The 15836-nt window shown below is 34.0% G+C and overlaps 1 long non-coding RNA gene across 1 annotated transcript in view; it reads right to left on the bottom strand.

The window, feature by feature from the left end:
* LOC126753502 (uncharacterized) overlaps positions 1–9613 on the bottom strand; it is a 47760-nt gene extending 38147 nt beyond the window's left edge. The window contains exon 1 of the long non-coding RNA XR_007666160.1: positions 9096–9613. This is a non-coding gene — a long non-coding RNA (uncharacterized LOC126753502). The remainder of the gene's footprint in view (positions 1–9095) is intronic.
* Positions 9614–15836: the final 6223 nt, after the last annotated feature.

Genomic DNA, 15836 nt, shown 5'->3' with positions numbered 1-15836 from the left:
CATGGTAAAGTGATAATCGAGATTTCATAATACGTCATTTACATATTTTTCAAATACCGTATTTTTGTAAAGTTTTATTCCGCTATCATCATTGGTTCCTAATGTTTATACTCGTATTATACAGAGAAGGCATCAGATGGAATTCAAAATAGCTTTATATTGGAAGAAGGCGTGGTTGTGAACCGATTTCACCCATATTTCGTACATGTAATCAGGGTGTTAAGAAAATATTATATACCGAATTTCATTGAAATCGGTCTAGTAGTTCATGAGATCTGGTTCTTGGTCCATAAGTGGGCGGCGCCACGCCCATTTTCAATTTTTAAAAAAGGCCTGGGTGCAGCTTCCTTCTGCCATTTCTTCCGTAAAATTTGGTGTTTCTGACGTTTTTTGTTAGTCGGTTAACGCACTTTTAGTGATTTTCAACATAATCTTTGTATGGGAGGTGGGCGTGGTTATTATCCGCTTTCTTCCATTTTTAAACTGTATATGGAAATGCCTGAAAAAACGACTCTATAGAGTTTGGTTGACATAGCTATAGTAGTTTCTGAGATATGTATAAAAAACTTAGTAGGGGGCGGGGCCACACCCACTTTTCCAAAAAAATTACTTCCAAATATGCCCCTCCCTAATGTGATCCTTTGTGCCAAATTTCACTTTAATATCTTTATTTATGGCTTAGTTATGAGACTTTATAGGTTTTCGGTTTCCGCCATTTTGTGGGCGTGGCAGTAGGCCGATTTTGCCCATCTTCGAACTTAACTTTCTTATGGAGCCAAGGAATACGTGTACCAAGTTTCATCATGATATCTCAATTTTTACTCAAGTTACAGCTTGCACGGACGGACGGACAGACGGACGGACAGACGGACAGACGGACGGACGGACAGACAGACATCCTGATTTCGACTCTACTCGTCGCCCTGATCACTTTGGTATATATAACCCTATATCTGACTCTTTTAGTTTTAGGACTTACAAACAACCGTTATGTGAACAAAACTATTATACTCTCGTTAGCAACATTGTTGCGAGAATATAATAACCGAGTTATGTGCTGTCTGCGGAAGTGCCGGAAAAAAAGTGCCTCAACTGCTGGCATGATTCCGGTCGAATGAGTAGCTGAAACAAAAAAATTCAAAATGTTTATTAAACTTAAATATATTTTCTATACAATGAATTACAATCTTCGAAAAATATCAAAAATTAAGAAAATGTCGTAATTTTGAAAAACAAAATTCGTTTTCTTAAGAAAAAAATGGTCGTTTTTTAATGCCAAATTGACAATTTGAAACCAATTAAAAAGATCGTAGCCCATTGTATAGCAAATGTATTCAACTATACCTAGTTTTAACTTGAAGTCGATCGGTCAATTTCTCGTTGAATTATGATGTCAGCAATTTTGAAAAATGTCGTTTCGAGAAAAACGCGTTGAAAGTTTCACTTATATATGTTTGCACCTCTGAGCGGTCGCTGGTTAGAACGCTGTCATTCAAAAACTATTCAAGATATGACCTGGCCGATTTCACGGGATATTTTTGAATACATAGACTATCGAAAAAGCAAAAAAAAAAAAATTGTTTGAAAGTGTCACACTAGTATAGCCCCTTAACGATTGTTTTAAGACGTATGTTGGTGTGCACCACACATTTCTTACTTCAGAGTTTCAACACCGTAAAATTAAATTAAATATCAGAGTCATTGGCGCTGTTATGGCTTAACATTACTGTGTATGTGATTCATAAGTATTTATACAGACCTGAGCTTTGCTGAAAGAATAATTATTAAATAAAGAATAATAATTATAATTATTTTTTAATTTAAAAAACCTTAATAGATTCGAAATAATATGCAAAGGAGTGAAACTTAATCGACTTAGTTTTGTTAAAATAAGTTATAAGTAGAGTGCTTTCTTGATAAAGCACGATGAGTGAAAAAGCTGAACTGCAAAATTAGATTTTTTATTATTTTACAAAGAAACAACCACTTGTTTAAATATGTACAATGGTTTCGGATTCTTCGATTTTCAGTAATGAAACATAAAACAATAAAAAAACGTCAACTTCGGCTGCACCGAAACTTATATACCCTTCACAGGTGCATTTCTTTTAGTAACTATGTATACTCTTTGTGTGGAAGCTATATGCCATAAAAATCCGATTTGAATAATTTTTTCGGAGATTATATTATTACTTTAATTAGTAACCGATGTCAAATTTCGTGAAAATATCACGTCATATGCGAAAGTTTTCCATACAAGCCCTTGATTCTGATCGTTCGGTTTGTATGGCAGCTATATGTTATAGTAAACTGATCTGAACAATTTCTTTCGATATTGCATTATTTCTATGAGCAATAACTCATACCAAATTTTGTGAAGTTATATAGTGAAATGAATGCAAACATTTGATTCCGATCATTCAGCTTTTATGGTAGCTATATGCTATAGTTAACCGATCTGAACAATTTCTTCGAAGATTACATTGCTGCTTTAGAAAATAACCTGTGCCAACTTTTGTGAAGATACTTTGTCAAATGTGAAAGTTTTCCATACAAGAACTTGATTCCGATTGTTTAGTTTGTATGGCAGCTATATGTTATAGTTGTTCGATATCGGCAGTTCCGACAAATGAGCAGCTTCTTGAAGAGAAAATGACGTTTTCAAAACGATATCTCAAAAACTGAGGGACTAGTTCGTATACATACAGACAGACGGTACTGGCTAAATCGACTCAGCTCAACATATGTACGTCAGTAAGCGTTCTGCTTTTTCAGAGTTGCATTCAGTAGCTCTGTTCGGATCGTGTTGTCCGAAATTCTCCTACACTCGGCTGTCCTGACCTGTCGTTCGCCCCGAACGGTGGGCTCCAGGGTTTCATTTATTCGGGCACCGTTATAGTTCTACCCGGGCTCTCAACGTCACCTAATTTTCCTCAGTGTGTCTTCCATGTGGAAGTCGTTCCTTCCTTTAATTTTAAGCCCTGAACCATACTATGTCCTTTTTATCGCCACTCTATCCTTAATATTGTATTCTTTTTCTGGCTTTCGGTTCAAGTTAAAATTTCGCCTATTCTCTTCCTGAACCTTGGATATATTCTCTGCAGCCTTCTTTCTAACACTTTCCCGCTCCTCATCTAGTTCCCTAAGTAATGAATCTTCAAACATATTCGGAAGTTCAATGTTATCAGATGTACGCATATCTAACCCAGTCAGAATTCGAAAAGGTGTGAACTTGGTACTTCTTGGAGGAGTATTGTTCAAAAGCTGTTGTATCCTCTCAACGTGTCTATATCAATTAGCTGGATTATTGTGACATAATTTCGTCAGCAATGGTAGTATAATACGATTGATACGCTCGTCTTGTCCGTTTCCGCGTGGCACTCTGGTTGCAATGAGAAGATGGTGAATGCGCAATATTCTTCAAAACTCTTAGCTGTAAATGCTGTTCCCCTATCGGTGATTATTCTTTTTGGATTACCGAACACAGAAGCTTGTTTTTCTAATCTGTGTAATCTGTCGAATCCGTACTCTTTGTTGGGTATAAGCACACGAATTTTCTAAATGCATTTTCTCTACAAACAAATGGTTATATTTTTTATGGGTCAACTCCATAGGCCCTAAGTGATCAAGATGATATGTTAACAGCGGTCTATCTTCTTTATCTATAGGACAGAGGGAGGGTTTACTTTTTCCCTGCCTTTGCTTCCCCGATAATGCATTCTACACAATTTCTAATAACGTTTGCCACCTTTGGTCTTATCTGTGAAATATAAAACGATTTTTTTAAGTAATCTCGGGTCTTTTTTTCCGACCAGTGTCCTACACGGTGTCCCATGCGGATTATTTCCTCTTCCATTTTTTGCGGTACTACCAACAACTCTTTTACAGGGTCTTCATACAGTATACCGTTTTTCAAATAAAAGTCTTCGTAAATATTTTTCTTTAAAGCTGCGCACCCCGCTTTTACCCAATCATCGCGAATATTCAAGTAACATGGATGTCATTCGACTAAGTGCATCGACATGTTTCATTTTTGTAGCCGGTCTGTGTTCACTGCCCCACGAGTGACTCTAAGTGGTACATCTGTTTTCTTCATGGTTAGTGCAAACGCATTGCAATCGCTCACAATTTTGATCTTTTCTCCATAACATAAATTCTCCACTTTTTTAAAGCCTTTATAATGGCAAGTACCTCCAATTTGTAAGAATGATATTTTTCTTCTTCAGGTTGAGTTTTGAGACTCATATAACTGACCGGGTGAAATTGTTGATCTTCTTTGTCTTTTTGAAGCAATACACCACCGTAGTCGTGCATGCTAGCGTCCGTGTGTTTCGGCAGTAGGGTTATAAAGTTTTAAAACTGGAGCTTTAGCCATCGCCCCTTTAAGTTGTTGAAATGCTATAAGATGTTTTTCATTGAATCTAAATTCAGTGTATTTCCTAAGTAAATCGCTTAAAGACCTAGCAATTAACGCATACCCCTCCCCGAACCTTCTAAAATAAGAAGTAAGTCCTAGAAATCTTTGGAGAGATTTTTTATCCCGCGGGACTGGAAAATTTTGTACTGTCTTTATCTCATCATCCGATGGTTTTATACCCCCTTCTTCAATAATGTATCCTAAGAGTTTAATTCTCTTCATCAAAAATTGGCATTTTTTCCACTTCAACTCATAACTTTTGGCTCTCTTTAAAACGACTTTTACTTTATGTAGCCCTTCATCACTGCTTGATGCTGGAATAATTATATCGTCCATATAAAAGACGATGACTCCTTGCTGCACCAGATCTCGGAAAATGGCTGATATATAACGGCAAAATATGGCTGGGGAATTACAAATTCCGAAAGGCACGAAATTAAATTCATACTGCCCGTTATGGGTTACGAATGAGGTGTAACGTTTTGAGTTCAGTTCGACCGGCACATGGAAAAATCTATTGGCTAGATCGAGAGTAGGGAATATCATGGCACCCTGCAATCTTTCCAAAGCATCATCGATGAGTGCCATTGGAAAATTGTCTTTCACTATCTTTTCATTTAACTTTTTTAAAGTCACAACACAATCGTTTTATGCCATCTTTCTTCGATACCAGCACCACTGGTGACTGGTGAGGGTATTGGGTAACCATATCAATTATAGGCGAGCGATAGTCCACAGTCAAATGAGTTAAGTTCAAAAGTAAATTGTCTTCAACTTTTTCTAAATTATTCTCTAGGCAAAGAGACGTAAATTCTGATAAGAGAGTGATGCATTCCGCATCGAGTGCTTTCTTACTACCAGTGTCCTCTTTTTCTTCACTTCGTTGGGTTTCTTCTCCTTCTATCTCAACTGCCCTGGTTTTGTTTCGAGTTTTTTCTTTAAACTTTACAGTACCTTAAATATAACGTCCGCAAACTTTAAAATATCATTCCCGAGGAACGCTTCATATCTCAAGTCATTACTTGTGGTAACATGGAAAGTGACCGGTGTTGTAACCCTATCTAATTCAATATTTTCTGTTATACTGCCTAAATTGTTCAACTCGCTTTTTTCATACCGACTATAGCATCAACATGTATGCCTCTCATCTTGATCTTTTTGAAAACTAGTCCACTACATTTACTATATGGACAATCAAGCATCACATTAACTGTACCCCTCTCGGTTTTTATCTGCCTACCTACGTTGCTGCCGCTCTCTCGAAACTGGGATATCTCTTTTTACCGCACTTAAAATCTTTATATTGTTTGTTATCTACACCACAATCTTTCGCTAGGTGGGAGATACTTTCACAATTGCAACATTTCCTTACTGTCCCACTATTTCCTTGCCCCTGTTTGAATACTGTCGCACACCATAAACTCGTTCGTAAACTTTCAAATTTTCCTTTAAATCTTTAATCATCTGTGCCTAGTGCAGTATAGTTTTATTAGGCTTAGAGTCGGGAATACCTTCCACAAAATACCCCATTAAACTCATTTCGTCTAAATTAATAGGCTTAGCTATATCCATCAAAACGTATAAGTATTCCCTAAAAGATTCGCTACTCTTTTTACGGCGATTTTGTAACATCCTGTGTATCTCTAATGCCGATAACTTGGCGCCAAAGTCATCAGCAATAGTATTTTTTAACGAAGACCAGTTTTTTATGCCCACTTGACTGCGCAAGAACAACTTAGTAGTTCCTTCAACCAGTGCCTTTGCAAACACATACGTTTGAAGCTCATTCAAACCCAAAGTAACAGCATTATCTTCGAACTCTTGTAACCATTCACTAGCTTCAAGGGAATCAGTTCCACTAAATGAGGGTAGACTGCCTTCGATATCCTTTAAGGTAAAGTTTGATACCACGACGGTGTCCCCTGAGGGATTAGTTATATTTTTATAAGTACTTTCATTGGTTTAGTCCAACTCGTCTTAATTCTTCTCTCAAAGCCGTTACCGTCATAGCTAAAACCGTCTCACTGTCCATGTTTTACAATATTTAACAAAGTATAGGTATTGAAAAATACAATGTTTTCAAATTATTCAAGTGATAAGATATGTGTACTTAAACTTAAATATTAATATAAATCAGATATTGTTCTTTCGTATTCGTATTTTTTAAGGTAAGTTATAAACGTTTGTTATGTGTTCATGAGAAAAAATTACCTCAGTACTGCAACATCAATACTAAACACATTTAATCCAATTGGCCTTTAATACGAATAAGTACGATTATGTACTAATATTCTCTGAATCTATCGAGGAAATAAATACATTAAAAATTATTTGATTAAAGAAGTAATATTAAGTAATAGGAATAATAGCAGTTAGTCTTTCCAAATATGCTTCAAAACTCATCTACTTTTTGTTTTGACTACAGCTTTCTTACAAAAATGACCAGCTTAACTAAAACACGAACAATAGTAAAAACTTATTTTTTCCTTTTTTCCTATTTGGATTTTGATTTGTTTCTCAGTTTTAATTGCTGTTATTTACCCTGCTATCTCGCTTAAATCTAATACGAATAAGTGTTCCCACTGCTATTTTTCCTTCGATAAGTCACTGTGCTGCGAACTCTGAACCGATTTCTTAATTCGGACGTATCCACTCTGTGAAGTGGAATTGAAATAAGTGTGTGAAATTTTAAAATAAATGAAATAAAGTAAAATAAAATAAAATCAAATAAATAAATTAAAATAAAATAAATAAAATATAATGAAATAAGATAGAGAAATCGTTAAACGATCAAAAATTTATATTACGTTTGATTGAATATTACCAAATTTTGGATGGATTGTGGAATACTAGAGTAGAAGCGTACAGCAATAGAGAAGAAAAATGAAAGCAATACCAAATCCTTCTCGATATCTACAAAGAGCAATATCCCAAGGCCACAATTGAGGATTTAAAAAAATAAATAAATATTTTGCGTACCGAGTTCAGGCGGGAGAAACAACGATAGACTGATTGCGAGAGAAGTGGTGCTGGGGCTGAAGATTCCGCTGAATCAAATTTGTTTTATGCATATTTTTAAACGATGTGGAGGCACCAAGCACATCAATAAGTACTACAGTAAGTAAAATTCTTAAAACATTTATATCTCGATAAACTTTTATTTTTAGAATACAACATACTAAATGGTACGTAGTTAAATTTAAAGTTATGCATATTTCGTTTGCCAAGAAACTTCCCCTTCGTTACTAAAATATTCTGCAAATGTCTCGCAAATTTCTTTAGCTTTATTTGAAGCATTCCGCATTTGTGTACATTTCAGTGCATTAAGATGTATGTCTTTACGCCATTTTCCAATAACCAAATCCCCTGAGCTGGTAACTTCATTATCAATTATATCGGGGAATGAATACATTGTTTTTGCGCGAGTTAATTTTTACCAGAAGTAAAAATGAGTCAAAAGAATATGTTGAGTAGATGAGTTGCACCGAAATGTGTACTCTTTATTTATACTCTTAAGACTAACTTATTACATGTTTCTTACTTCTATTTATACTAACTAGTATGTTTACTTATTACCAGTTGATAGTTTGTCTAAAAACAGATTGTATTCTTTGTTTAGGTTTGTTTACATATACATATATTGTTTGCCTAGATACATTTGCTTTGTTTTAAGATAAGGTTGTTGTGGTATTCAAACTCAATGTTGTTTTGATACTTGTTTGTTAAGGATTGTTTGTTGTCGTGATAGTGCATTTCAATTGTTCCAAAACAAGGTTGTTTCTGTATTCTGTTTACTGAAACAAAAGGTTGTTTTGGTGTTTGCTACTGAAATAAAGAATACATTCCTTAACTTGCGCAAAAAATTATGCAGATAGCAACAAGCCAAAACAATGGTTTGTGCTTTTTCTGGCCCGACGGAAATGGTGGTTTGTAGAACACCAAATCGGGATACTAATATTCCAAACAAATTCTCAACAATTATACACGCTCTACTCAAGCAGTAGTTAAAGATGCGTTCTTTGCTCGTGAGATTGGTGCCAGGATAGGGTTTCAAAAGGTTTTCATGCATTTGAAAAGCATTATCTCCAATAAAAACATATGGAAGAACTTTATTGCTATTTAGTAGTTGCGATGATGAAGGTATTTGTAAACATTTGTTGTAAATTGCTTTCCCAAAATCGGTTTTTTATAACACCACCATCAGAAATACTTAATTTGCATTCAATTTGGAAAATTTCAAAGTTCATAAAATTCTTTTGCAATTGATCTCCATTGAATCCATAAATTGTGAAATTAGACCGGATGGCTCCACAGCAGCGGATTTAATGCGAAAAGTTTGGGGAAGACATTTTGTTTGAGGGACAGATGGGAACACTGCACCGAAATTCCGTGCAAATTAATGGTCCAATGCACAATGCAGGGCAAATATTTTACAGCAGCAGTTGCACATCTATGCATCTTACTGTTGTTACCATATTATTGAGTGATCCTGAGACGTCGCAATCACAAATATCCCACTTTTTTTAAAATTTCACTGAATAATTTTTCATTCATTTTAATTTTATGTACAAATTTAGTTTATGAAATAAAAGTAATAAAATGTTTGAAATAAAAAATAATGTTAAATCATAATCGAAATTCTTTATTTATTGATATAAAAATTGAGGTTATAACTTACCTTTATGAATGCTGAAAGCGACGAAATAATTAACTAACAAGTTTCAATAATAATCAATCCAAGGGATCTACGAGAAATTGTAGTTATAAATTTAAGATTTTCAAATTTATCTCCAGTCGCCAAATATCTCAATGTTGCTGACAAACGCATGTTAGCTGGTATTGCTTCTCGCATCACTGTATTTTGTTTTAAATTAACACAAACATCAACGTGCACATCACTAACACATATGCAATGTTTGACGCAATTATTTGATCGTCTCCAGGGCACTTTAAATTCACTTGTTGATTTTTATTGTCTCTTTTCTATTCTGTTTAGTATAATACTATGCGGCGAATTATTCTTCAACTTCAAATTCCCTTGTTGGTTTCTACTGTCACTGTTGTATCATTATTAGCATTTTGCTATACGGCGAATTGCTGTCTTTTTTCTACTTTAGTCACTATTTCGTTTTTCTGCGAATTACACTTTCATTTTAAACTTAAAATCACTCGTTGATTTTTGCTGTATCTTTTCTATTCTTTTCAATCTATTTCTATGCTGCGAATAATACTTTCATTTTAAAATTCAAATTAACTCGTTGTTTCTATTAACTGTTGCTGATCTCCTCTAACATATGTGTTTATTGTTTTCAATGTTTCAAAATTTCATTTTATAGTTCAAGAAAACTCTTATGTGCCCGAAGAAATATGTAAGTAAAAGTCACTATACAAACTCCAACATTCATATATTTTTTTTTCATTAATACTCTATGTATTTTTTCCAAATTTACATTTTTTCACCGTTTTTATACTCTCGCAACAATGTTGCTAAGGAGAGTATTATAGTTTTGTTCACATAACGGTTGTTTGTAAGTCCTAAAACTAAAAGAGTCAGATATAGGGTTATATACACCAAAGTGATCAGGGTGACGAGTAGAGTCGAAATCCGGATGTCTGTCTGTCCGTCCGTCCGTCCGTGCAAGCTGTAACTTGAGTAAAATTTGAGATATCATGATGAAACTTGGTACACTCTATAAGAAGGTTAAGTTCGAAGATGGACAAAATCGGCCTATTGCCACGCCCACAAAATGGCGGAAACCGAAAACCTATAAAGTGTCATAACTAAGCCATAAATAAAGATATTAAAGTAAAATTTGGCACAAAGGATCGCATTAGGGAGGGGCATATTTGGACGTAATTTTTTTGGAAAAGTGAGCGTGGCCCCTCCACCTACTAAGTTTTTTGTACATATCTCGGAAACTACTATAGCTATGTCAACCAAACTCTACAGAGTCGTTTTATTCAGGCATTTCCATATACAGTTCAAATATGGAAGAAATCGGATAATAGCCACGCCCACCTCCCATACAAAGGTTATGTTGAAAATCACTAAAAGTGCGTTAATCGACTAACAAAAAACGTCAGAAACACTAAATTTTACGGAAGAAATTGCAGAAGAAAGCTGCACCAGGCTTTTTTTAAAAATTGAAAATGGGCGTGGCCTCGCCCACTTATGGACCAAAAACCATATCTCAGGGACTACTAGACCGATTTGAATGAAATTCGGTATATAATATTTTCTTAACACCCTAATGACATGTACGAAATATGGGTGAAATCGGTTCACAACCACGCCTTCTTCCAACATAACGCTATTTTGAATTCCATTTGATGCCTTCTCTGTATAATATACATATACATTTGGAACCAATGATGATAGCGGAATAAAACTTTACAAAAATACGGTATTTGAAAAATATGTAAATGACGTATAATGAAATCTCGATTATCACTTTATCATGCGAGAGTATAAAATGTTCGGTGACACCCGAACTTAGCCCTTCCTTACTTGTTTTATGCACAACTTCTTCAATACACATTATAATTTCAATTTTTACGGTTTAAAAGTTTCCTCTGAAGTGAGTCAATTCTGCTCCCTGCACTCACACTCACCCAAACACAAGTTTTTCACAAAAACGTCAAATTTATATTATTTGCAATCGCTCTACTAAAACTGTCTTTTTATGCTCTAAACTCTTCAAAATATAAAAAAAATCGGTCCACTCCAGGATTAGCAGGGATAGTTGTCAAATTAATTGAAGTTTTTTTTGAGGAAAAAAAAACAAAAATGGCGAACTTTCAAAAAATGGCGAACTTCCAAAAAATGACGATTTTACTTAAAAAAACCGATTATTTTATATAATTGATCGTGTTAAATTTTTTCGTGTATTTTTTCGAAAAGTTCATTCAAAAACAAAAATCAAAAAAAAAACTTCCCCAAAAGTCAATTTCTACAAAAGTTATGGCTATTTGAAAATAAAAAAGCCTTTTTTTGAAAAATTCATAACTTTTTTTGAAGTTGGACAAAAAATTTTGAAAAAATGCTTAATTTCAGGATGGATAAGTTTCAGCAAAATCTAAAGGGGTCGGGTTCAAAAGTGGTCGATTTGGTATGGAATACCCCATATACATATATAAATGATCAGGATGATGAGACGAGTTGAAATCTAGTACTTCACAGACTTTGATTCGTAATAGTTGCATAAGTTTAAAATTTTGGATGCACCCGAACTTAGCACTTCCATACTTGCTTTCAGCATAAAATTCCGTAGTCACAGTTACTTTTCTACTATGTGGCGGCAATAGTAGGAAGCTTGTTACTATCAAATATGACAGCAGGCGCTATTGTTGCTCTTATTGTTTATTTTCCGTATTGCTACAGTATCAAAAATGCTTATTTTCTGGCAGAACTCACTCATAAACACATAGCAGAAAGTAAAAAAGGCGTATATTGGCGTAACAGGACACAGACATACATACATAAATTACTCAAGACATGCAAAAGAAATTTTAATGTGAAAACCGTTCGCACGTGAGCTGTTATAAACTTCAGCAACAGTTTTTTTATTGTTCTTGCAGTATATAATTATTTTTATTTCGCTTATGAGGTCTATTGGTGGCTGTCAATGTCGTCAAATACAGCAATAACCATGGCGCTACTAAAAATAGTGTCAGTGGTAGTTGGAATAGTAGCGTTCGCGTTAAAAATACGTTATGATTACAGAGCTTTTCGCTTAACCAAAACATATCTCAGCATACATATCTATCAAATAATTCGCAATACAACCCTTAGAGAATAAGGAGGTCAGTAAACAACAGAAGAAGTCAAGAAGAAAGACAAACAAAAAATTTAATGTGGAAAGAGTTGTTTCTAAGTAACGTTGATAAACGATTTGAATTTAAAACTCAAATTGGGAATTATGCATGCGCGCATTGCATTGCACATGAATATGATTTAAGGGAGGAGATACCTCTAGAATTTTCAAAATCTGAAACAATTTTTTTTCGCTCTAATCAATTGAAAAACTATTCAAAAATAAATCCTGAAGTTTCATTGGCTTACACCGAACATTTTCGAAGAAATAGGCCCCAGAACCACTTCACTTCATGCAGTGGCTGTATACTTAGTACCTTAGCTTTGAAGCTCATTTCACCGAAACTAACTTTTTTTCATCAGGCCGACCAAATTGCGAGCGAATTTTTTGACCGATTTACTTGAACTAAAGCGTATTTTATAGACAATTTTATACTCAAAAGGCGTGATAGAGGAATGAAATGCGTGGAAAAATGGAACTTTGACAGTTTTTTAACTATTTTGCTGTCGAAAAACGCAGGTAAAAATAGCACTTTTTACAAAATCCAGGCTTACTTACCCAATTTTTCGAAATTCTCAAAACCCCCTAAGTGCATAGTACTTGATAGAAGCTTCCTGATTAAAAAAAATACTTTTTTCGTTTCAGATAAGAAGCCTAGCCAGAAAATTGACGGCCGCAACGGCCATTTCAATCAACGGAATCGTTGATATTTTCGCCATAATACATAATACCTCTTAAAAAATTGTATGTGATCTGCTTTTATTCTCCCATAATAAAAGTGGAAAAAATTACCTTTTTTGAGAGGTATCCTGCCTCCTTAAGTGTTACTTTATATGTTATTAATATTTTGCTATAAGTTTGGTCCTCCTTCAATAGAAATTGTTAGCTCATATCGTTACTAGCATACAGAGCGTATTGGTAACTGTTTTGAGTAAAAATTTAGTTAGCTTCGTTCTATTAATTGTGCAATATAATTGTACAAATGTAACTACAAATGTAACCATGACTTAAATATTTTGACTAATTGAATACAAAGAATATTCATTGCGTACTTAAAATAAATTCACTTTATGTTATTAATTATGCTTACTAAACTTATTTTTTCTGAGCTTAGGACTGCATTTTATTAATTTAGAATTAAAATTATGTAGCATTGAAAACCTTGCGATGCAAATAGTTAGAGAAAAAATACAATACCAGTTAAAAATAAAAGGAAATGTTAAAATGAGAATGAATGAAGAAAAGGACGTGCTGAAAATTTTAAATCGATATTTCAATAACTGAGAGAATAGTCATATATGTATATGTATAAAAAAATACGTGGAGACAGACCAATAAACATTGCAAAATCTACAACGCTCGTCATTCTGACCATAAATGTATGTATATGTAGGAAGAAATAATATTTAGAACATGTGGCAGTGTTATCACTGAACGAATAATGTAGTTCAGATGGCAACACTGCAAAATCAGGTGTTAATTGACGAAGCGTCCATCAGCAGCCATCATTGTAACGGTCCATATGGATCGTTGCATTCTGTATTAGAAATAAGATTCATTGTTCGAGTATCAGTCGTCAAATGTAGTCGACAGGAATAAGTGGTTAAGAAAACGTTGTGTGAAGCGGCCACGCCGCCGCTATAAATTAAAGTGCGAATAAACTGAAGAATAAACCAAATTGAATATAAATTAAGAACACGGTGGTATTTATTTAAAATGAATCCCACATATATATAAATATTTTAGACGGTCTAAGACATTTCCTGTTGCAAAGCTAGAATATAACGTCCATCAATTGGTATAACATGATTTTAACATTTCATGGCGGCATACAAAGCTTGGAAATTGTCCAAGATTATTACAGACATCCACGTTCTCTGGTGGGTACTTTTTATTGTTTTCCTCGAAAAATCATCTTTGAGATGAAGCTCATTCTATGGGTTGTGGTAAGGCGGAATCATGGGGTTTTTTTTCTTTCGAAATTAATGAATGAATGCCATCACCATCAGTAGCGACGTTTATAACATGACTTTGAGCGACTTTTTTCCAAAATTTGATGATATCGAAACGGATCATCTCTATTTGAAATAGGATGGGGCGCCGCCTCATATTTCATGCAAAATGCATACATGGGGTATACAAGTATTAATATTATATCGAACGCTTAGGCTAGTCCGTCCAATATGTACATCAATGTGAACTTATTGATTAATTAATGTTTTTGATTTTTTTTGAATTTTTATGTAAATTGTGTTTTATATTTACGGCAATTTTTGCCACTATAACCAAATTGCCCTTCAGAGATTCCCATCGACAAAGCGACGATTTCATAAATAATTTTTGTTTCAATTTAACATGATTATGAGCAAGTAGTAGCGAAGCACCGCTTCTTGCGGTAATAATTTCGGTGCGGCAGATCACAGAGATAATTAGAGCAAAAACAAAGCAAACGAAAACAAATCTATTATAATAATAACTTTAAATATTGCTGCTGCTTTTTGCCTTAGGGTAAATTTACAAATCGTTGCACTTTTTAACAAAAAATGCTGATTCACTTTCATACAAAACTTTTTTAGCTGGTTTACATGGTTAATAAAGGCCCTCGAATTAAAATAGTCAAACAAAATATATTTCATTAAAAATTTTTCAGTACAACCAACTTTGCTATTCATAAATTAAAAACAATACTAAAAAATCCATTGAAGTTGAATTGTTGAAAAAACAACACCAAACAAGTTAGGTAGAATTGTGGACCAAAAGCCGTAAGATTTTTAAATTTAAATTTCTCGCTAAAATCCATTCCTCGAAATATTTTTCGTTTTTTTGTTGGTATAGCTGTCAGTGACATCAGTGTCAAGTATCACATAAATAACACAGTACAACAGCTAATCTGGGGGGTGAGAAATTCCAAGTCAGGGTGATGGTACTAGGTCAGTATAGTAAAACCCTCAAAGGGTTTGGCGTTCGTATGTGTCAGTTTTTTTTTATGACCTTTTCCTTATCTTGATGTTTTTTCACTTAGTTGTAACAGTTGTAACATTTTGGCAAAAACGTAGTTTAACATAACTCGCGAACCACTTGTCCGATATTGATGAAACAAATTTAGAAAAATTAAGAATTACAGTTTCTCTAATCTGTTTCTATACCGTTTTCCTATATGTGCAACACTTTTGAAGTTAAAAATGAATGTATGAAGGGAAAAAAGTATTTTTTTCCTAAAAATTTAAATATTTTCTTTTTTTTAAATTCATAAAAAATCCAGCATCACTGGTTCTGTAATGTTCACATAAAACATGCATTGTCATTATACTTCTCTTTCTCACACTGGTTCTGTGATTTTTGTCATTCAACAAGTGCCGACGAACACAAACAGTAAAAGTAATTTTTCTCAAATTTTTTAAAAGTGAACAAAAGAGAACAAAATATGGAACTGTGCAAGCCAGATATAAATAGCTTTTGCTACTGCTGTGGTCAATATGTCTCAACACATAAAAAAAGGGGAAATTTCAATACGGATTTTGTTCGAACATACGAGATGTACTTCAACCAAAATGTTATAGTGAACGAAAATTGGGTACCAAATACAGTGTGTAAAAGCTGCTACA

The sequence above is a fragment of the Bactrocera neohumeralis genome, chromosome 3 (assembly GCF_024586455.1).
Source record: "Bactrocera neohumeralis isolate Rockhampton chromosome 3, APGP_CSIRO_Bneo_wtdbg2-racon-allhic-juicebox.fasta_v2, whole genome shotgun sequence".
NCBI classification, from domain to species: Eukaryota; Metazoa; Arthropoda; class Insecta; order Diptera; family Tephritidae; genus Bactrocera; species Bactrocera neohumeralis.
Note: the sequence above shows the minus strand (reverse complement) of the source record. Positions and strands in the feature narration are given on the sequence as shown.